General features: G+C 38.9%; 1 protein-coding gene across 6 annotated transcripts in view; it reads right to left on the bottom strand.

Moving 5' to 3' along the window:
• dlgap2a (discs, large (Drosophila) homolog-associated protein 2a) overlaps window positions 1–25,033 on the bottom strand; it is a 729,001-nt gene that overhangs the window by 249,625 nt on the left and 454,343 nt on the right. The window contains exon 1 of one of the 6 annotated variants that reach the window (XM_043679034.1): window positions 24,194–24,216. The exons of the other annotated variants lie outside the window; for them this stretch is intronic. The gene's annotated coding sequence lies outside the window, so the exon portion shown is untranslated. Of the gene's footprint in view, window positions 1–24,193; window positions 24,217–25,033 lie in introns of those variants that run through there. 6 annotated transcript variants of the gene reach the window in all.

The raw sequence follows: 25,033 nt of genomic DNA, 5'->3' as shown, positions 1-25,033 counted from the left end.
AACACTTTCAACATATTGTCTAGCTATCACCATTGTTCACACAGCTAACCCGAGAATGCAACTTTAAAAAAAAGGGTTTTGTGATTTACACATGAAAGAAGTGAAACTATCACTGTATTCTAACAGATGAAAGGCTTAACAGACAATCAATTTTTCAATGTATAATTTCAGTTACATCACACTGCAAATTTTTGCTATAAATTCTGTGTTACGATTGAGCCCTCCACAATCACCTGATGAAGGAGCGTCGCTCCGAAAGCTGGTGTGCTTCCAATTAAACGTGTTGGACTATAACCTGGTGTTGTGTGATTTTTAGTTTTGTACATTTATTAATATGTTGCAATTTTAGCATTTGTATGTTTACATATGAAACAAATTAGCATCACAAATGAATTATTATCATATGAGACAGCTTCTTGGCATTTTGTGCATGTTTATTTTCCACCAGCCATTGATGTCTTGGCATCTGTCCTGCAATTGGCATACTGTATGTACATACTAGTCACAGTCAAAGAGCTTCTTATGAGTAATAATGTTCTGTCAACAGGGTCACTGCAGCTCAGCACTTGCAGGAGCCTATAACTGAGTAATAGCTTTTAATAAAATGGTTGCTGTTGTGATCCTGGCCAGAATACAAACATAACTGCAGGGAGGTACTGCTGATTTAAAAAGTCTTTCATATTTGTTCCTCAGCATGCCCAAGACCTGGGAGTTGCATTAAAGCCGACAAGATGGTAGTGGCAATGGAGCAGGAAAAAGGACAGCTAAGAAACATTGTCCAGCTGGCAATTTAAGATTTGTTTACTAGCTGTCAATGTGGAATACTTACTAGAAATAATAAGGCAAGCATTACATTCTCTGCATAACTGTTAAATGTCCAAGTATGCATATAGACAGGTGTCTGAAGAGTAATTATTACATGCAACATGTGTATGGTGAGAATTCCAAATTTGTACAACTTCAGCAGAAATATATATAAAATAAAAACCACATTATATTTAAATGATTTTGGGAATACTCACCATTAATAGTTTCATTCAAGGGAATGAGCTTTTAATTTATAAATTTTGGAGTGAGTAGCAATATAATTTGGGTAACAAAAATGTACTTCCAACTTATATTAAAAGCTTTATTAATAGTCTCCCGAATTAAATTTCTGTTTGGCACTCAATCTGATCATTCTTTGTTTTCCTGCAACGAACAGTTGATTAGGTCTTGTATTTGATTAAAAGAAGCTGTTATATTTGTTTCAAAACATTCATCCCAGCACCATGAAAGGCATTCATCATGTACATTTCAATTTGTAGGTGCCCTCCAGCAACACAATCCTGGTCAGAGTTATCACAGTGTTTTAACTAATACAAAAAAATGACAATACCAATATTTTTAATTAATACTTGGCAAGTAACTTTATTTTCTGGGTATCTTTGTAATTCTGATTATTTTACCATAATTTGAGGACTATGATATATTTTCTCCACAGTGTCAAACCAAACAAAATGTGATGAGGAGAGAGGTTAAAATAATCTGTGAAGAAAGGCAGTGTGCCCATTAGCTTTTATCATATGGATTGATGCTACACTACAAATGTGAATGTGAGACACATTGGTCAAGAAGGCAAAGTGTTATGGACTAGGCCAGTTGCCCTCAAAACATTTCAGGAAGGTAGGCCAGACCTGAATCTTTTCTAGTTGTTTTAAGCAGGTGTTGAGTGGATATTCCAGGAGTTCTGGATGTAGGTTTGTTCACTGAGCTGGAAGGTTCATTTTCAGACATTTCATCAACATACTCGGTAACATCTTCAGTGAGCCTCCGAATGAAGCACTGGTGGTATAGCCCGCTTTCTATTTATGTTTTTGGGTTTCCTTGGGTTGGGAATGTCATTTCCTGTGGTGACATCATTTCCTCTGGTGATGTTAATTCCTGTTCTTTTTCTCAGGGTGTGCTAAATAGAATCCAAGTCAATATGTTTGTTGATAGAGTTCCGGTTGGAATGCCATTCTTCTAGGAATTCTCATGCGTGTCTCTGTTTGGCTTGTCCTAGGAGGATGTGTTGTCCCAGCCGAAGGGGTGTTCTTCCTCATCCATATGTAAGGATACTAGTGAAACTGGGTCATGTCTTTTTGTGGCTAGTTGATTTCATGTATCCTGTTGGCTAGTTGTCCAATGTCGTGTTTGTTACAATTCTTGCAAGGTATTATGTAAATGACATTAGTTTTGCTTGTTGTCTGTATACCACCAATGCTTCATTCGGAGGCTCACTGAAGATGTTACCGAGTATGTTGATGAAATGTCTGAAAATGAACCTTCCAGCTCAGCGAACAAACCTACATCCAGAACCCCTGGAATATCCACTCAACACCTGCCACTCTAGATGTCCCAGTAGAGCAAACAGTAATGGGGAACTTCAGGAAAACAACACATACGGACCAAATATTGAATTACGGAAGCAATCATCTCAACATGCACAAACAAAGCTGCATTAGAACATTATTTCAATGAGCCACCACAAATTCAGCACAGAGAACTATTCAGAGCAGAGGAAAATGACCTATACATTCAAAATTAACGGATACCCAATGAACACAGTCAGCAGCAAACCTAAACAAGCAGACAAAGCACGTCCAGAAACTCTAGCCACTCTCCTCTACATCAAAGACATCTCGGAAATGACTGCCAGACTACTCAGGCCCCTTTGCATCATGGTAACCCACAAATCCACCAACACACTAAATCAGCAACTAATGAACTTGAAATACCCTATACAGACAACAAGCAAATCTAATGTCATTTACAAACTATCTTGCAAGAACTGTAACAAATACTACATTGGACAAACAGGCAGAAAACTAGCCACTAGGATACATGAACATCAAATAACCACAAAAAGAGATGACACACTGTCAGTCGTGTCCTTACTTATGGATGAGGAAGGACACCACTTCGACTGGGACAACACATCCTCCTAGGACAAGCCAAACAGAGTCACGCTTGAGAATTCGTAGAAGCATGGGATTCCAACCGGAACTCTATCAACAAACACAGTGAGTTGGATCTTATTTACTACACCCTGAGAAAAAGAACAGGAAATAACATCACCAGAGGAAATGATGTCACCACAGGAAATGACATTCCCAAATCCCAAATACGTAAATAGAAAGTAGGCCATACCACCAGTGCTTCATATGGAGGCTCACTGAATATGTTACCTAGTATGGTGATGAAATGTCTGAAAATGAACTTTCCAGCTCAGCGAACAAACCTACATCCAGAACCTCAATCTGAGCTACAAAGCTTCTCAAAACTTGATATTCCAGGAGTGATGCAGCTGGCCCAACCATTCAGTTTTAAACAAACCAAAATTTATTTACAGACTACTAAATGAAACATGAACAAAAGAAAACCAAATTTAGAATAACTTAACCTATCTGAAAACCCAATTGACTCTTTCACAACTTAATGATGCTGTTCCAAATACTTGCAACATTCCCATAAACACACACTTGGCAAAAACAAAGGTAAAATCAAACACAGGTTCTTGCAGGATAGAGGTCAGACAGAGAGAGAGAGGATCAGTATGGAGCTGCTTCTTTGGGTGCCTAGCAGTTTCTCTGAGTTCCTAGCTAAAACTTAAATAGCTAATGTAAACAAAAACACAAACCAAACCAAACCAAACCCTGAATTAGGAGAACTGGCCATTCCCCTTTCATTATACAAGCGTTTTAAAGAAAACACTTTAATGCTTTTTCAAGTAGATATTTCCAGACATATTGGAACCTCTACTTTCCAACCAGTCTGGAAAAGAAAGGTCAACATAACCTTGTTAATGGAGCAGCATCATTACAAAAGACAAGAACTGTCTTCAGGATTAGATTTGTTCTAAATTATTAATAAATACTAACATGTATAGTACTCATGGATATACCAGACTCACAGACTTACAGTTACATTGGGTATTATTCTATCTTCATGTGCTTTGGTCCATGGTGGAGTCTGGTCTCAGGAACACTGTTCCAACTCCACCTACATTGTATAATTTATATTGTTGTGAAGTTGGGTAGAGTAATTGTAAATTGGAAGGCAAGAAGTTAGAATTTGATGTTTGTAAAATTGTAAAATGCTGGAAGTGGGGGGAACATTGTGTGGGCCCCTTTAAAAGATGGTGCTTTTTCTGTGCTTAGAGATTTAGAATGCAAATACATAGAGGGCCCAAACATTTGTACTGAAAAGCCATACAGTAAGAAGACCAAACAGCAGTTTTTACCAAGACAACATTCTTTTGAATTTAGCCAATAAATTTGAACCAGGCAGTTCAAAACCTATTAAATTTAAATCTGATGGTTTTGACAACATAGGACCAACCCTATTGTCAGAAATATTGACATGTCTCTAAGGGTATTAAAAAGGGGGTGGTTGGAAAAAGACCCTAGAGCTAATTGCCATCTGCAGAAGGAACAACTGCCAGCTCTCTCTCTCTCTCATGAATCTCTGGATCTCACAGTCATCTATGTATTGGAGAAAGCACCAACAATGGTACCAACGACTGAGAAGATATTCCTGACAGAAGAAATGATGGAGATGACATTCCTGACAGACAACTCGATGGAGAAGGCACAGAACATTCCAGAAGACCACATAACCGGGCTGAAATTTTGTGGTGATGCTGCTCCTTTAACAACGTTATGTTGTCCTTAATTCTTTTTCACAGGGATCATAAAGGTAGAGTTGCTGAGAGGTCTTGCTTGGATGGGTTTTAGGGCCAATTTGGTTACAGCTAATAGACACTGCCTCAGATAAAAGGCTTTTGAGTTTAAAAAAAAATATACTGAAAGGGGAGTGGCCAGTTCTCTCAGCTCAGCTTTTCTCTGGTTTGTGTTGGGTTAGGTTTGATTTTAGCAAGCTGTCAGTTGTGAAACTTACAGACCTAAACAAGCAGGTCCATGCTTAATTTCTCTCTTTTTGACATTTCTCCTGTAAGGCCCTGTGTTTTTACCTTTTTAGCGAAGGAGTGTTTTTGGGGATCGTTGCAAGTATTTGGAACAGCATCATTAAGTTGGGATAGTCTGTTGGGTTTTGGATAGGTTAAGTTATTCTGAATTCTGTTCTCTTTGTTAGTGTTTCATTCAGTAATCTTGCACATAAATTCTGTTTTGTTTAAAAATTAAGTGGTTGGAATATCACTCCTGGAATATCCACTGTACATCTACTTAAAACAACTAGCAAAGTTAGGGTCTGGGCTACCATCTTGATATGTTTTGAGGGGGTCTGGCCTGGTCCATAATAATTTTGAGAGACCTAAATTCTGAATTTTTTGTCTCTGTGTGGGACTTGTATTTATTGAAACAACATACCATTAGAATCTTGTTTTATTCAGGAATAGTTGGTAGTTAGAAGGGATTTATTCGGATTGTTAATAGTTTAGTTAATTCATTCAAGGTTAGATTAGATAAATAAATTGTTACGTGCTGATGTTAAAGTCAGTATTCAGGGATTTTATTTTACTTTATTGAACCAGTAGGAGTTGTTGAAAAGCAGGTTACACCACTTTTCACACTCTTTTTATAGATTATAGGGCTAGGTGCTCCTGTTTGGGTGTTTTGGTTTTAGTTTTCAGAGGGGGGGGGGGGAACCTCCACTTTATAACAATATGAGTGATGTAGGTAGCTAGATGGCATCATCACAAGTTTGCTCCTGAGTCCTAGAGCCAATCTACAACGTATAGAACAGGAGTTCATATGTTCTATTCATAATGTTTTATCAAATAAAATTATCAATAGGACATATTACACATACAAAATGTTGGTTTTTAAAATGTAAATGATTAAATTCTAAATTAAGAAAGGTTCTGCAATTAATGCCTCTCACATTATTAGCAAGATCGAGGTTTAGAAAGCTTTCAAAAGTTTAAGGAGATTGACTAAACCAACAGCTTTGTTCAAAATACAATCAAGATTTTGTTTGAACTTACAAAGCCGTCAAGGGCATCACTCTACCAGTGCAGAGAAATTTAGGTGAGCAATAGTATGCTGCAACACTGTTGAAGCAGTCGCCTGAATTTCTCACATATGCGTCAAGGTTCTCTACCAGCAACAACACATAATATTGACAGAGGTTTCTCAATCAGGATTCAAAATCCTATCTCTAAGCCTGATCAGACAATAGAATAGACACTTACCTTAAGATGAGTACCCCTTGTGAATTTTCTGGCCAAGAGCCTTCTATTCCAAGGGTGTGTAGATTAATCCAAGAATCAACAGAGACAGGATCAATATGGAAACCACGCCCCTACCCTATTCTTTTTAGCAGTAAGTACTGTATACTGTGATGGTCCACTTCGAATGTTATTAAGAAAATGAAATTAAGATCATTGTGGGGCTAGGGTGCAAGTGGATGAAGAGCTATAGGGTAGGGTGCCAGGCAGGTATTGGGTTAAGGAGGCAAGTAGGTGAAGAGAGTGCAGGGTAAGGTGGCAGTTTGGTGAGGGATGCCAGATGAGTGAGGTTGGTTGCCAGGTAAGTAGATGAGTGTTTAGGGTAATCAAAAGGGTCATGCCGGGGTGGAGCTGGAGGGGGCATGGCAGTGGAGGTGGGGAGTGTTTGGTCTGGTGGCATGGGTACAGAGTAGTCAGGCCAGAAGTCGGAGTCAGAACATGTGGAATATTGGTTTTGAAGGGGTGGTGGGGATATTTGACAGTCTAATTGGATGGTTGATGGTCAAACCATGGGGTGGAGGGTGTCAAGTGTGATAGTGTGAAGGATTTATGGACACCTATGTTGTTGAGTTAGTATTCCGTGGTGAGTTTGGGCTTGGGTTCAAAAGTTACCCTGGAGTTACAGCCAGTTTTAATTCCCAGTAACTATTAAGCTCAAGTGAGTTGGCACCATTTGATATCCCTGACACTTACTCAGAGTTGGAGACTTAGTTGGAGAATTCCAGATGCTCACCTTCTTAGGTAACTCCATTGGAATCAGCTGTGGGAATTTTTGCAAGGTCCTTAAATGCAATTTGAGTCTGAGCTGCCACAGTGGCTGTCTTCCCATTGGAATTTCTGGGCCATTATCCTAAATGAACATGCACCAAATGATAAGCGCTTAAATAAATCAAACTCTGTAGGACCTATTCATTGGAAATTGAATTTAAAACATTTCTCTTCACTTGAATAATCACTAAGACAACTCTTCACCCAATCTAATATCACCAAGTTGCCATTGTTATGATTTGAATCTTCCCTCAGATATTTATCTTACATGTCTTGCAACAGACCATTGATACAACCTATCATGAATTGGAATGCAAATTTATACAGAAAATTCCAAAACAATTGCCATGAAATCTGTATTCCTTTGGTAACCTGCTAAGTTTGAAATGCCTCATTCTTTTAGTCCTTTGTTAGCAGAATTATCTATCATAGATTAGGCAGAAAACAGATTAAAAGGAATAGTTTAGATACAGCAAGAGACTATATGACAGCTCCAATTCAAAGAAATAACATATTTAGGAACACACTACCAGCGATGTTGTTTTCTTAGTTTTTAGAGTTGACAGTTTAGCTATAGGAAAGCAATAGATCCTTTCTAAAGCTGATCTTTTTTGTCATATAAATGCACTACGTACCTAAACTTCACTCACCTGCTACCAAATATTTTATTTTAAGGCTACTTCCTTTCAATATAAAACAAATAGAGTGTGTTAAGTAATTCCTACTGCTTTGTAATCAAAACACTCACATGTACATTTGAATAATGTCTTTCAAGTAAGACTCTGTGTACTCAACAGTGATGTGTGGTCTTCCAACACGTCAAAAGCAAGTTGACAGTAACTAAAGTGGCCAACCACTTTCTTTTGATTCATATTGGGATAGAATTTCTATTCATCACAATCACTTTACCAGCTGTTTGATTTCATTAAGTTTTCTACTTTCATTCAGGCGCAAGTCACAGTTTGGCAAAGCAAAATGCGGAACATATTAAAGCCATGCTCTGGGATGTCACTGCAGTAATGAAGTGACAAGATCTGTGAGGGGTGAATGAAATAAAGTTACTGAGGAGACATTATGACAAGGGGTTCAAGTGTATTTAAAACAATTCAATAGGCACTGCTTTGGTACTGATTAACCTTTTGGCATTGTCCTAATTTTCTTTCTTTTCCTCTCCTCTTTTATTCAAGATATTTGCATAACTTCTGATGTCAGCATGACAGCCCAATGTCATCTTTCATAAATGCCCATTTGTTGTGTGAGATTTTAGACAAGGCTATTCTGTCATTCAAAATATCACAATGTCTAAAAGAAAGCTACTGTAGAAATCTCTAATCTGTTGTGAAGCGCCTGCCTAAATAGTCACCTCACTATTCAGCAGTTCTGATATGAACTGCAATATCCCATGCCCACTCTGGCTGAGATCAGACCAGGATTTGACTTTGGTTCAGACAAACCAAAACAAGAATGCTCATTGTGTTTAACAACCAAAAAGCTTGGTCAACATTCCAGGTAGTCATCTGCGTCAGTCCCCCAAAAGAGTCTTTATCTGCTCTCATATATGAGAAAAGAAATGAAAGAAATTCATATCATAGCTGAAAATTCCTCTAAATGTACTTACATACATCCAGTGGAGAACATAGAGAGTACAAAATTGAAAAAGTTTGGTTAAATATATAAAATTTTCTTTATATTCATTAGTTGTGTTGGAAACATTTGCTCACTCGAGTACTCTATCTAGAGCTCATCTGAAACACTTAACACAGAGTTTCACTTGTAGCAAATTTTCTATTTTGTTTCTGCAGCCTGTTCAGGTATGAGGAATTGGAGAGCTATACTCTTGTACAGTCACAATGCAAAAAGAGGGACAATACCTGAAAGATCAGTGATAACTAGGGACATAAAGATGAAACAGTATAATTTACAAAATAATAGGCTGCCTATATAGCTTGACACATTGACACAGAGATAAACTTTTGCAACCATTCTCTGATATGTCAGCATGAGCCAAAATTTGAAGTTATTCACTGGAGACTTTTTCAACTGAAATACTGATTAATAGAACAAGTGGGAATAAACTTAAAGGTGGATTCTCAGGTGAGAAAAGGTTATGTTATCGACTAGAGCAGATAAAGGTCATAAGAATCAGAAAAGTGCAGATTTTGTATGCAGCAGGGTCTAAATCATCACTCAGGTGATTTTGCAATAGTAGTTCTTGCTTTCCATAAAATATATTTGTTACACTCTATAAAATAAATAACACTTTCACAATCTACAAAGTGTAAAATAATATTGACATGCTACTAACAATGAGTTGAAATTTACATTAAGCTCAATGAATTTTGCAGTGTGATGAGTGACTATGCAGTCACTTAAGCCTGTCCCGCCATTCAGTAAGATTTTAGCTGGTCTGTAGCACAGTTCTATTTAGCTTCCCTTGATTCTAATTCCGAGATATAATTTACCGAACAAAAATGCACCTATTTCAATATCAAAACCATCAATTTACGCAGCTTCAATCAGTCTTTTGTTGGAAAGACTTTCATATTTCCTTTATTCCTCACATGAAAGCATGTTTTCAGATTCCACACCTGAATGGCCTCGCCCTAATTTTAATATTGTGCCCCCTTGTTTTTAAGTTCCTTCTGTATATATATGTGCTGATGAATCCTTAACACCTCAATCAGACCAGCCCTCAATCTTTTAAACTTGAGTAATAATAATTCAGGTTTATGCAACTTGCCATCATAATTTAACCATGCAGAGCAAAGCACTATACAGAATATATTTAACAGAATGTTTCCTGATCGGTTGATATGTTGTTCACAGCAGCACTACAATAAAAATATCATGAAGTTGATAATTCCAACTTGTGAGCATAACATAGCACAAAGATATTGAAGCTCCTTGTAATAGGGTGAAATCATCATTTTAAAGAACTTCATTTAAGAAGCAGGGTCAATGTGGTTGAAAATTCTGAAAATATATGTGTGAGGCAACTTCTCTCTTTGGGCTAGCTATTCCTAATCTGACATTTGCACAGGCATTTCTGAAATATTTATATGTACTACATCATCACTTGTATATCAATGTTCACTGAATGTATTGATAAGGATATTGCAATTTTTTAAAAATAAAATTTGAAAGTAGCAGTCACCTAATTTTAGACGTAAAATACGAAATGAATAAACGGTTTGAATTATTTTAACTAGAATTTCCTTACTTCACAAATACGATAGATACATCTGCTCCCTCTGTAAGCTGAGGTGGAAACCTGTTGACTTCACCCACCGACTGTGTATGGCATTAACAGAATGGATAGAACAAATGCAAAATGACCATCAACTCCTTCGGAACCATTATCTTAAATCTCTACCCAAGGTTTTTTTCTGACATAATTGTCCCATCGTACACACATGTATAAAATTATTTACATTACATTTACTAATGCCTCATCATCCCCCAAGTCTCTGACTTCATAAGTTCAGGTGATCTGAACATTTTACAATTCTTCTTGAAAGTGTTGCCTTTGGACTTGGAAAATCAGTAGATCTTTTGCATGAGAACTGTTAATCTTGATACTGATCTTAACTTTGATTTCTCTATGAACCAATTCCGCCATTAGGTTCTCCATTGAGTTCACCTCAGTCAAGCAATACTGGATATTTGTTTTGCAAAGCGACAATGTTCCTGCAGCTCCTCCATTCAAACCCTCAGCTGACCAGACATTTTGTGAGTATGTTGATCAGCTGACTCTTGCACAACTATACCATTCCTAGTGAGGTCCTTTATCCATATCCATTGTGTTGGCTCAAAGCATAGAACATAGGACCTTACAGCACAGTACAGGCTCTTTGGCCCTCGATGTTTTGCCAGTCTGTAATCCTACTCTAAATCAGACTCACCTACATATCCTTCATTGTAGTAACTTCTACGTGCTTATCCAAGAGTTGCTTAAATGTCCCTAATATATCTGACTCTACTACCACTGCTGGCAGTGCATTCCACGCACCCACCACTCTCTGAGTAAAGAACCTACCTCTGACATCTCCCCTAAACCTTCCCCCAATTACCTTAAAATTAAGCCTCCTCATGATAGTCATTTCCACCATCTGGCTATCCACTCTATCTATGCCTCTCAACATCTTGCACAAGTGTGACAATCATCTTGTACTGTGACATCCAGTATAATGAATAAACTGTTTCCCCAAATAAGAATGTTCCTTTTCACAAATATCTTTACAGTCCAATGCACTCAGCTCTGGACTCAACCTGTTTGGAAGGATGGGGAGTTGAGCCTTGACTTATCAGCAGTTCTGATGGTGATACACCACACTGGACTGAGGTGGACCAGGTAATAAACAAACATGTATACAAGTTCAAATTTTTCTTCAAAAGGGACTTAACTTTCTGGACTGTATGCTCAGCTTCTCCATTTGACTGGAGGTGACCCAGTGAGCTGGTTACATGGTCAAAGCCAAAATAGACTGTAAATTGGCTGATAAACTCATTAATAAACTGTGGTCCATTATCTGACATAACCACATCAGGTCTCCCAATTGGAGTGAACATTACATGCAAGACTCTGACAACTGTCTATGTGGTGGTGGTATACCACATTTTCACCAAGGAAAACAGTCAATGACAGTTTGTTAAGACTGTTGATTGAATATAAATAGCTCTGTTTCACATATTAGCATGATCTGGAAGAGAAAGTAATGAAAATCTGTGCCTTTCATTGTTCAGGCCTGCTAATAGCACAAGTTTCAAATCCAGCTAAGAGATCCTCAATCTCTTTTAAGATCCTTGGTCTCCACACTTACGTGCAGGCACTGACTGTATAATTGATATATTCCCAAGTTCTCTGATATATCTTGGCTAGGATACCTTGCTGAAGCAAAGCTGAAAATACTTATTTTCAATAACTTTCTTGGCCAATTGATACTTTCCCTGCACATATGTATCTTACTGGCAAACCTCATAAGGCAGACTTGGTATCCAATAGAGAGCTCAATGGTTTATGATCTGCCCTTTCTCTAATGTGTGCATAAGACTGAGATAGCTTCCTTCTGTATAATTGCTTTTGCATGTCTGATAATGCTCTGGAAGCACAAAAAAATCGACATCCATTTGATTGTTCCAAAAAGTGCACTGATTGTGTATCCATAGCGGAAGCATCCACAGTTTGTTGGAAAGGATGAAGTGTAATGGGTTAGGGCATCTATGACCTTGACCTTTTCAAAAGTATCCTCCTGCTGCAAGTCATAGCACAATCCTTACATCTTCTTGAAGAATTGCTTCTAGGATTCAGTTATCATTGGGATATGAGACATAAATTTTACCAAATGTTTACTAAGCCTGAAAATCTCTGCACTTCCTGAACCAATTTCAGAATTGGAAACAGTCTTCATTTTCTGTAGATCTCATCTTATCCCATCTTTTTCAACAAGAATAGATAGACTCCTTCAAATGTTTGCACTTTTAATTGAAAGCTATCCCTCAGTCTGTGAGAATTTTATTTTGCGGAGATGATGGCTAAGTAATATCATCACTGGACCAATTTATCCAGAGACCCAGATAATATCCTGGGGACCTGGGTTCAAATCCTGCCATGGCAGATGGTGGAATTTGATTTCAATAAAAAAAAATCTGCAAGTAAGAACCTAATGATGACCATGAAGCCATTGTCATTTGTCAGAAAAACTGTTCTTTTTCACTAATGTCTTTTAGGGAAGGAAGTTGCCATCCTTACCCAGTCTGGCCTATATGTGACTCCAGACCTGCAGTAATGTGGTTGAGTCTTAAACCTGCCCTCTGGAAAATTAGGGATGAACAATAAAATGCTGGCCTAGCCAGCGACGTCCACATCCTGTGAATAGTTAAAAAGAAAACTACATGGACCTTACATAGCATGTGACTTGTTGGGTTGGTTGGTGCGGGTGTCCCAGAGGTGTTCTCTGAAATGTTCCACAAGTAGGCGGCCTGTCTCCCCAATGTAGAGGAGGCCACATCGGGTGCAGCGGGTGCAGTAAATGATATGTGTGGATGTGCAGGTGAATTTGTACGGATATGGAAGGATCCCTTGCGGCCTTGGAGGGAAGTGAGGGCGCAAGTTTTGTATTTCTTGCAGTTGCAGGGGAAGGTGCTGGGAGTGGAGGTTGGGTTGGTGGGGGGTGCCAACCGTTCTGTGGCTGAACACTTTAACTCCCCCTCCCACTCTGCCAAGGACATGCAGGTCCTTGGCCTCCTCCATCACCAGACCATGGCAACACGACGCCTGGAGGAAGAACGCCTCATCTTCCGCCTAGGAAGCCTCCAACCACAAGGGATGAATGCAGATTGCTCCAGCTTCCTCATTTCCCCTCCCCCACCTTATCTCAGTCCCAACCCTTGGACTTAGCACCTCCTTCTTGACCTGCAATCTTTTTTCCAACCTCTCCGCCCCCACTCCCTCTCCAGCCTATCACACTCACCTTGACCTCCTTCCACCTATCGCATTCCCAATGCCCCTCCCCCAAGTCCCTCCTTCCTACCTTTTATCTTAGCCTGCTTGGCACACCCTCCTCATTCCTGAAGAAGGGCTTATGCCCGAAACGTCGATTCTCCTGCTCCTTGGATGCTGCCTGACCTGCTGCGCTTTTCCAGCAACACATTTTTCAGCTCTGATCTCCAGCATCTGTAGTCCTCACTTTCTCCTAGTTTAAGCTTTATAAATCTATTTCTTTATTGTTGATTACAGGGTTGACCCATTTTTTTGATAATTAAGAAGTCAGCTACCCTGCTTCTGGGGTTTCCTGTCTTCTGCAACCAAGTTATTTATTATCAATGGATTGGGTTAAATTGAAGGATCATTACCTTACACAATAATACTCATATGCTTGCTCACCAGTTAGAATCAGCTTATCGGACTTTTGCATTTGAACTGCTGTTCTTCCCTTTGCTTTTCTCACTATTGCTAAGTAGTTCACTCATCTTCTTCAGCCAAAGGTCACTTCCAGTATAGTGGCCTCTTCTTTTCCTTTACAGGCCCCAACAAGTATGCTGTGCTGATTATTTTATTGCTGGATAACTCAAGGTCCATGTTGCCAATTTTTTTACATGAGATCTGAGATCCAGTTTGGATTCAACTCTTTCTTTTCAATTTTCCCATAAATGGAGCTAATGGAGGAAGATTTTCTCCTTGTATTCCATGAAACAAAATAATAGACTCATTTATGAGGACCAAATGTACAGTTTTATTGCAAATAATACACATAAGAAAGTATGCCCCAAATAAGCTCTTTTGTAAGACAAAGAACAAAATGGATACAAATATCGTGACATTATGGTGCGAGTGATTATTGAGACATTGGCCTGAACTAATGAAAAGTCTAATTATGGATTATTCACAAAACTGTACTCCTTACCTTGCAGCACAAAACCCAGTGATTATGATGTAGCATTGCAGGGGGAAAGCCCAGTTCGGAAGCTGAGATTTGGTAAAACTGCAAAGTCGTAGCAGTCATTGAATAATAGATTCAATACTTCCCTTTAGATTAGCAATGAATCACTACTTCAGCAGTTTTATATTTTATTCATGACTAACAGTTTGTGCCATTTCCTTTTACAGTCTCCAGCTTAAAGATGAAATAATGAGCATGAAGAATTTGAGTCTTTATTCAGACTCCACTGATTTTACAGGTTACTTGGGACATACATGTTAAAAAAAAGTATATACATCACTGTATATACTTTTGTTGCATATTAAAAATGAACATAAGCATTGTCATTTTATATCAATGCTGTATAATTTGATAACAATCTTTCCAGTAAATGCTGAAAACAGCCAAATTTCTGATGGGAAATGGATTTTGACTGTTGTGTAATGTGATTATAATAGATTAACTATCATTTGTTGGAGCCTTGAAAAAACAATGGAGCTCACTGACCTTTACAAGATAGGTCAGTCCATATTATAGAGGAGGCAAATAGACCTAGAAACTAGGAACAGGAGTAGGCTATGCGACTTCTTGAGCCTGCTCCACCATTCAATATGATCATAGCTGATTCTCTATCTCAATGCCACATTTTTGTTTTCTCTCCATATCTGTTGAAGTCTTTAATATCTAAAACTTATCAATTACTTTTTTTAAAATTTACTCTGTTACCTGGCTTCCATAACACTATAGGACTATTCAGCCATTCAGCCCATCAGTTTGGCTCCACCACTCAATGATTGATCTTTATTAGATTAGATTACTTTACAGTGTGGAAACAGGCCCTTTGGCCCAACAAGTCCACACCGACCCGCCGAAGCGCAACCCACCCATACCCCTACATTTACCCCTTACCTAACACTACGGGCAATTTAGTATGGCCAATTCACCTGACCTGCACATCTTTGGACTGTGGGAGGAAACCGGAGCACCCGGAGGAAACCCACGCAAACACGGGGAGAACGTGCAAACTCCACACAGTCAGTCGCCTGAGGCGGGAATTGAACCCGGGTCTCTGGCGCTGTGAGGCAGCAGTGCTAACCACTGCGCCACCGTGCCGCCTTGATCTGATAATCTTTAATTCCACATTCCTGCATTTTTCCCATAATCCTTGACTCCTTTAATATTTAGAAATCTGTCTATCTCCATCTTGAATATACTTAATGACACAGCCTCTACAGCCTGCTTTGGTAAAGAATTCCATAGATTCACAAACTTAAGGGTTGGAGTCGAGAGTGAATTTTGTTAAAGATTGGTTCAGTGATCACTGAAACAGTCGTACCAGTTTTGACCTCCATTAGAACTGGGTGACCATTTAACTAGATGTTTATTTTGATTGGTTCTGCTTTGGATGTAGCTAAACAATTTAACTGTTCCAAACGATAAGTAGGTGGACTTTCCAGGGTGTGTACTGTTCTCCCACCTACTTAAATATTTAGAAACAAATTGAGAATATGCATCAAAAATGGGCTTGACAGTGGTGGGAGTTAGGGAATTGGTGGGGACGACTTGCTGTACAGAAACCGTTGTGGGATATATTGGCTGGAATTGTATCTTATTCTGAATAGAGCTGAAAATGTGTTGCTGGAAAAGCGCAGCAGGTCAGGCAGCATACAAGGAGCAGGAGAATCAACGTTTCGGGCATGAGCCCTTCTTCAGGATGCTGCCGGACCTGCTGCGCTTTTCCAGCAACACATTTTCAGCTCTGATCTCCAGCATCTGCAGTCCTCACTTTCCCCTCTTATTCTGAATACCCTGGTCTGGTACCCATGTTTGTTGAGGTTACATTTCCTGTGACCATCTGTTCCCAGAGCTGTCTTTGCCACCATTTTCAATGGCCAGTGCCATGGAACATCCACTCTTATGAAAGAAAAGTTGCCAATCATTAATACTCCTGGTTACAATCCTGAGCCTAGATCACTGACTCCTCCAATAGGTGGACAGTTATATCTGGTCGCACCACTCATACCTGACCTGGATTCTCCCGATCCCTCTTAGAGCCTGCTAGATCACCAGGACCCATGGAGGATCTTTGCACTGTTCCCTCTGGTACTAATGATATTATCAAAGGCAAGTGGAGGATGCTCTCATCAGGCTGGTTGGAAGTTATGACCTGAAACTAAAACTCAGCTCAATTTGAGAGCCTTTCAAGTCACTCCCCATCGACTTACAATGGGAATGGTTGTGAATCAGCTGCACTGAGTTGGCCACATCCTCACATTCCTGACACAAATCTTCAGAAAAAGCTCTCTACCCCGAATGTCATGACACCAAGCGGTTAGCAGGAGGACAGAGAAAGCGATTCAAGGATGTCCTCGAAGCCTCCATGAAAAATGCAATAACCCTGCAGACTTTTCACAAATATATTTGAAGAATCATTGAAGGTGTTCGATGTCTAACTGTAGAGAAGTGATTCACTGAAGGTGATTGTTGCAGGGCAGTTTCACTCCTTGTCTTAAAAAACGACTGTATTGAATATTTTCCTCTGGGGAAACGTAGTTTGCAAATATGAGTCAAAAGTTAAATTTGAAAATGTGTATCACAGCTGGGAGTTCAATGGTTTCTACTGTGCAAACTACATTACTTGTCACATTATATTGCCAGGCATATTTAGTGCTGAGCTTACAAGTTATTACAACATAATGGAAAGTTCTTAGTCTTGGTCTCCTCGTGCTATAATTTTTCATAAAGGGTTACCTTTAAGTTATTGTAATTATGGTGTTGCAGTGCAATATATTGTACAGAGGCCTCTCTAATGATATATTGAAACTGGAGAGGCCACCCAAGTACGGTACTGCTATTTATGAAACTATAGCTGAAAGTAATCATCTGGTTACTGCAGTAATTTTTCTTTTTCTTTCATTACAACAATAAAACATTTATCATCAGCGTGTTCAATCTGGATTGCACTGTATTAGCAGACTGCAATCTGGTACTGTACTGGGTAATAATACTGAGAGCTGAAAATGTGTTGCTGGAAAAGTGCAGCAGGTCAGGCAGCGTCCAAGGAGCAGGAGAATCGACGTTTTGGGCATGAGCCCTTCTTCAGGAGGCTTCTAAACACACACCACCCTCTGCGTGAAAAAGTTGCCCCTTAGGTCTCTTTTATATCTTTTCTCTCTCACCCTAAACCCCTCAGTTCTGGACTCCCCCACCCCAGGGAAAAGGCCTTGTCTATTTACCCTCGCCATGCATCTCACGATTTTATAAACCTCTATGAGGTCACCCCTCAGCCTCTGATGCTCCAGGGAAACAGCACTAGCCTATTCAACCTCTCCCTATAGCTCAAATCCTGGCAACATCCTTGTAAATCTTTTCTGAACCCTTTCAAGTTTCACAACATCCTTCCAATAGGAAGGAGACCAGAATTACATGCAATATTCCAAAAATGGCCTAACCAATGTCCTGTATAGCTGCAATATGTCCTCCCAACTCCTATACTCAACACTCTGACCAATAAAGGAAAGCATATCAAACGCCTTCTTCACTATCCTATCTACCTGCAACTCTACTTTCAAGGAGCTATGAACCTGTACTCCAAGCTCTCTATTCAGCAACATTCCCTAGGACCTTAAGGGAGATCTATGCTGTTTTTGGAGTGAATAGAAGTAGACTGTCTGGATTCTTTCATATTTCAGGAATTCTTGATGCCTCCTAACTCCACAGGTACCTGCTCCAGTGATTCCCTTTGACCATAGAAATTTCCCTGAGGCCAACATTGCAGGGATTGCTGGCCCATGGATTTTTGTGGCAATTATGAATATTTCCTAAAGCATCAGAGGGCAGAGTAGAAACAAAAGCTTTGACTAAATGCGAACAAAGCTTTTCACTATTATGCCTCAGATGAGCCGCAAGGCCGGCAAATGGCAACCTATCCATAACAGAGACTATGTGAGCCGATTCATACATAACAGGCTGCACAGGTAGCTGTTAGACAACAGTGCATTTCAACTGCTGCAGTCAAGCTATCGTACCCTGAAATTCCCAATGTGTTGAGTTCAACAATGTTGCAATGCTGTAATTCAGAAAAGTCAAGTGAGCATGTGGGGGCAGATTATATATGCACAATTTCTCATTCAATTAAAATTTATTCTTTCTGTTCCCTATATATGTTGATAGAATGTAACATTCTACCCCCACTCCCAAATCAAGACTACACAAATGGATACTGCTTCCGTGGGAGTATTCATGATTCATATGTTCTGAACCAAAAAAATGCTACCGAATGTTTTCAAGGCCAGGTAAGGCTTCTAAAACTGCAGCGAGGAGGTTGTATTGTAGTTGATGAGACACTCTTGAACAGCCAGAATGCTGAATGGTTTGCACTGAAACAATATTTTGAGTGAGGCCTCTATTTCTCTGATGTATAGCTGTAAAAGAAGAAGTAGGGAACACGGTGACAACATGCCACACTCGCAGCTCCAACAATCCTAACAGGAGGGTTGCCCCCCTCATTGGAGTACCCTACTGCCCTCTCTTTAATCAACACTTTATTCCAAGAACTCCTTGTTTTTTTCAGCTGGAGGAACACTAGTTTCTCCTGTCAAGGCTCTAGACTGCTGGCTGTCTGATTCACCCATCACTCACCCAGCACCAGTCACTGTTCCCTTTCTCAGTTGTGTTGCAGACTCAGAAACACTGTGTGGGATATAGGTAAAGCAGTGTTACTTCTGCAATCATAATTACTTATGCAAAGTAAATGAACTCACACCAGTGTATAATTGTTTCAACCAAGAGCTGAGTCAACAAGAATGAAAACTATGTGGAGGAAATATATAATTGTTTTTGTATTAGCTAAAATGTGCATACAAGAATGAAATGTGCCTGCAAACAATGGTAGATGTTACAGACAAATAGATAAGGTGCTGTGAGGGAGGGGATAAAGGTTAAGCTAGATATGCTTGTACAAACAGTTGTTAAGCATCTGTTTCCCGCTTCTGCAAAAACAAAAACAGACCATAATTAAAAGATCATAAGGCTCAGTATGGATGAAAAATGGGAGGAAATTTTACAAGTAAGGTAAACAGATGGTGAAGGAGGATATACCTAACAATGGACCACAGCAGGATGTGCTGAAATGGCCAATAAAACTTATACTTTGTTATGCACAAGGACGGATAAGGCAAGAGATAAACAATAGTAATGGGTGCCGGGTTTAGAGTAGTGGGAGGAGGGAAAGAGAAACAAATCCTATATAAGATATGTACTTGCTAAACTCTGCGTGTCTATTTTAGGCACCACGCTTGCAAGAGTATAATAAACGATACTGTTGCTTCAGATCTTGTCTTGGACTGAAATTATTGAAGTGAGTGGGTTCTATTTCCCACAACTGCAACTTACAAATCCCAACCATACCTCTTGATAACCTAGTGTGGACAAACAAAAATAAAATCCACTGTTCTCCCTGAATGGATGCAATAGCTCACTAACAAATCACCAAATCAAGACACAGTGCTGCCAAAACACTGCTACAACAGAAGTCATCTGTCATACTTGCAAGTTGGGATGCCTGACCCTTTAAATAGCACTAATTGGAGGTCACCCACATAGCTGAATGCACGTTAAGTAGTGTGTGATTAACACAGGTGATCAGTGGACTACCACAGTCAGAATTTCAATAATGTCCATCAAAACAGCCAGAATGTTGATTTAACTTCATGATTTAATCACTTTTTACACTTCCTGAACATGCACCACATACCCATGTTTGGGGTTTTTCTGCAAACTGTAGAAGTCACTGGAATGTAGTGTGCACTATTTTTAAACTTTGCATCTTCCATTGTGCCAGAATGTTGCTCCTATTATGAATGCGAGACAGTCATGCTTAAGCTGTATGTTTTTACAAAAATAACAAAAAGCTAAATGTTTTAGTTTGGGGAATAGCTGTAATGATGAATTACACACAGAAACAGGCCAATGTAATTTGGTTGCCATGGGGACAGACGTTCAGTTTGAGACTCATAGAAACTTGAGAGTGTCAGTTTCCATAACCAGAACACAGATTCTACAGTTGTTTAATTTTAAAATAAAAATCATTCATGGGATGAGGGTGTCGCTGGCTAGGGATGGCTTGGCATTTATTACCCATCCCTAATTGCCCAGAGGGCAGTTAAGAATCAACCATATTGCTGTGGGTCTGGAGACATTTGGAGGACAAACCAAGTAAGGAAGACAGTTTCCTCCCCTAAAGGACACGAGTGATCCAGATAGGTTGTTCCTGAAAATTGACAATGGACTTGTGGCCATCATCAGAGGTAGCACAGTGGTTCAGTAGTGAGCACTACTGTCTCACAGCACTGGGGACCTGGGTTCAATTCCACCTGCGGGTGACTGTCTGCGTGTAGTTTGCACATTCTCCCCTGTCTGCCTGGATTTCCTCTGGGTGCTCCAGTTTCCTCCCACAGTCCAAAGATGTGCAGGTTAAGTGGATTTGCCATATTAAATTGGCCATTGTGTCTAGGGATGTGCAGGCTAGGTACATTAGCCATGGGAAATGCAGAGTTAAAAGGATAGGGCAGGAGGTAGTTCTGGGTGGCACACTCTTTGGAGGGTCTGTGTGGACTTGATGAGCCGAATGGCCGGTTTTCACACTGTAGGGACTCTATAATGACCAGATTCTTTATTGAATTTAAATTCCATTATCTTCTGTGGCGGGATTTGAACCCATGCCGCCAGAACATTATCTGGGTCTCGTGGATTAATAGTCTAGCTACAACATCACAAGGCCATCACTGCCTCGCTAGTGGAATGGTGAGCAGAACCTGGATGTGGCGATCTCACCTCCAATTTCTGACAGTTCTGATAATTTCCCAGCGGGGTAAGGAGTTGGGATGTGATTCACATAGGAGGACAATCAAACCTAGCAAGGCTACGTGAGTTTAATGCTGAGTTCAAAGAGACCACATTTCAGCAGTTTGGAGGATCTTAATCCACAATGTTAGAGTCATGAATTGATGGAGTATATGTAAATACACTTAAAGAGTGGATAAGATCTGTATAAAGCACATAAACTGAAGGTTTTTAAATTTTCTACTGTTTAAACTTTAAACCAAACATGTTCCAGCTGTTAGCAAAAGATTAAAATAAAACTATCTACTGCACCGATTGGATTGACAGACTTATCTAGTGAAGATTAAAACAACATCTATCTAATTCAGTTTAAGCAGAGTTCATCATTAAAGTTTCATCGGATAGACCCTGAAGAGTGAGATTAAAAACAGTAGCGGCTGCTTTGTCAAACATGGAAAAGAAAGTTTTCTTTTTGGGTTAACTACTAAGCAGAATATTGTTGAGAAGAGATTACTTCTTTGAAGAGATGGGACTTGTGGATCTTTAAACACCCAGGAGCTGCAATTGGGTACCTTGCCACTGGAAATCCGTTTGCGGGATTGAGTGAAAGGACTTTTAAAAGCACACCTGTGTCTTAACATAATGATCTACCTTCTCTGCATTCTTCTGGCAGCTGTTTAGTGCATGCTCCATGCAAATGTGATGTTTGGAACATATCCTATCACAAGTATATACATGTGTTATGCATGCTATTTTTGTACTTTAATATTCCTCTAAGCATTCAAACAAAAATGAGTACTGCAGAGCTCAACTTTTAAAAATCTGATTTTCTTCATTAACTGAATGGTTTGCCATTTTAAATAGCTTTCTCAATGAGTCCTACCATCTACAAAGGCATGTGGATCTATATCCTTCCATCTCTCCATTCTAGTATCCCCATTAAAAGGTGCACCACATATTATTTTGCCTCCTCTCATTCTTCCTACCAAATTAATTATTTCATAGTTTCTTGTGTTAAATTTCATCTGCCATAAAGTCTCCCAATTTTATAAATCTGTTTAATTTCTTCTGAAATCTGTTACTATTCACCTCATATTGTAATACATTTCTGAGTATGTGCCATCTGAAAAATTTGTCATGTACATCAATGAGCTGAAACTTCAAAGAACAGCAATCCAAACACCAAACCCCTGTCATCGAAAAGGTTTCAGATTGAAGGTCATTGACCTGAAATGTAAACTCTGTTTCTTTCTCCACAGACCTGACCCAATGAATATTTTCAGCAATTTTTTTTAATATTATACACTTTTTTCTAGTTCATAAAATGTCAGGTTATCATACCTTCTGCTTTCTATTCTTTATGCAATTTTCATGCTACCACTGCCCATTTTAATTCTATGCTTTCCTTTTTGAAATTTGATAATGTTAAGTTTACCCCAAACTCGCTTCTGATATAAGTGCATGTGTGATCTGTGTATCTATGTATGCCATCACTTAACAGATCTGCTATGTGGAATTTTACCAAATGCCTTTAAAAATCCACATTAACCAATATTAACCATATCAGCATCATAAATCCCCTCCTCCACTACATCAAAGAACTTAATTAAGCTAGTCAAACATAACCTGTCCTTCACAAATCCATACTGGTTTTGATCTATTAATCCATAACTTTCCAAGTGGCAATTAATTTTGTCCTAGAGCATAATCAAACATTTTCACCACTGCTGACTTTAGGCTTATTGGCCTATAGTTCTCGAGTGGATTTCTCTTCCATTTATTGAACAGGGTAGTAATTACGATTCTCCATCAGATTGAAATATTCTGGCCAGAGCTTCCAGCCTTACATCCCTCAGCAATCTAAGATGCATTCCATCCAGACAGGATAATTTTTCTACTCAGTGCCAACATTGATGGAATTTGTCTTTAGTTTTATTCCATCCAATTTCTCCACTACTCCCTCCTTTATTGTGGCACTGGCAGCATCCTCTTCTTCAGATGCAAAGAACTCATCAACGACTTCTGCCATGCTCTGAACTCCACAAAGCTTTCTTTTTGAACCCTATTCAACCCCACCCTTCCTTTAACTATCTTTTTCCTATTTATTTATTGATAAATCGCCTTGCCTAGACAATGCCTATTGAGGACATATGAAATGTTCTGGAGTCTCCATACATCCCACTAATTGCAAACAACGGGTCTCAGTTGTTCCATCACATTACCGAACAATCTACATACTTATACTTTATATAAATATATATTATATATATGAAATTACTTTTTAAAATGTTCTTTATGCAATATATCTGGTTTAGCTTTTAATAATTAATATTTATGCCTGCTATATTTTTATTTAATACAATTCTTATAGCTTCTGTATCCTCTACTTAATCAATTTATACCATTCATCTAATTGATTATTTATAAATTTACTCACCTACTCTTGCCTCTTGGTTTAAATTACTTCGCACTAATTGATCCCTGTTCACTGAATTTAGATTCCCACTGAATTCCTGACCTAAAACTTTTTGCTGTTTGTATTTTCTTCCAGGTCACCAAGCTCTAATTATAAAAGTTATCGATTACAACCCATAACACTTATACAGTTTGTATTCATAGTAAATCCAAGCAATTAATATTGTATCCAGAATATTCCTCATTCTGCACATATCACTGCAGTCACTGTGCAGGCAGGAGCTTATGTAACAGACAATTTGGCTTTCATCTGTCCCTAAGTTAAATTTAAAAAGGGTACCAGAATAGCACGAAAACAAATAAATAATCTACAATTCAGCAACAGCAACATACAAAGTGACAAAACACCACTAAATCACATACAATACAAAACAACACACCCTCCCTCATGCTGAATAAACATAAAGATTACCACAAGAAGAATCAGAATAACTACTTCAGATAGTAATATAACACAATAAGAACTAAACCAACTTACCACAGATCAAAACAGTACTGCAACAGAAACAGCACAGGAAATACTACCTGCAGAAACAGAACAGATTCAGGACAACACAGAAAAAAAATACCAGGAACCTCAAAGGAGCAGTACAGTTTAATATTTGGATGGAGTGCGTTAAAATGAAGAAAACAATGGAAAAGTTAGGCCACCATATTCGATCATATCTCACAACAGCAATTATTCCAAATAGTCTATTCTGCAACATCCACATTATGCTCAAAATGCGCAATTGATATTGCAAAGGCCTCTAAAAAACTGAAGTACTATCCAATTATATTTTCACATGACAACATTTTAAAAGGCTATCTCTCGTTTAATGGTTGCCTCAAATCAAATTTGAAAATAAAAACTATTTTTGTCTTTTTGGAAAAATTATTACTCCCTCTTTAGGCAGTTCTCTATTTACAGTCCATTATGCAACCTGAAAAAGCCAACACATGATGTTTCCTTTGTTGGCCACATCTCCATGACTAGTTCACCCTGGGGGTAGTGGAGGCAGAGCTGCATGCTAATAATATTTCATATAATTTTGAAATGTTTCAAAATAATAATCCAATGATGGAAACCACCACTCCTGAATAGTGATCCAAAACACAAGGTTTACAACACATCTTTTGAAGAGCTAGGGGGTTTAGCACAGGTACAGTTTGCCAAATGGCCTCTTTTTATGTTGCATGGTTCTATTATTCTATCTGAGTTATTTTTAATGTTATCAGCAATACAATGTTCATTCAAATGTACTTTTGACTGACACTATGGCCCTGGTTCACTGTATGAGAGACATGTCAGATATCTATGTAAATATCTGACCTATTT

Source organism: Chiloscyllium plagiosum, chromosome 3, assembly GCF_004010195.1.
Source record: "Chiloscyllium plagiosum isolate BGI_BamShark_2017 chromosome 3, ASM401019v2, whole genome shotgun sequence".
Taxonomy (NCBI): domain Eukaryota; kingdom Metazoa; phylum Chordata; class Chondrichthyes; order Orectolobiformes; family Hemiscylliidae; genus Chiloscyllium; species Chiloscyllium plagiosum.
This window is presented reverse-complemented; position numbering and strand designations above follow the sequence as displayed.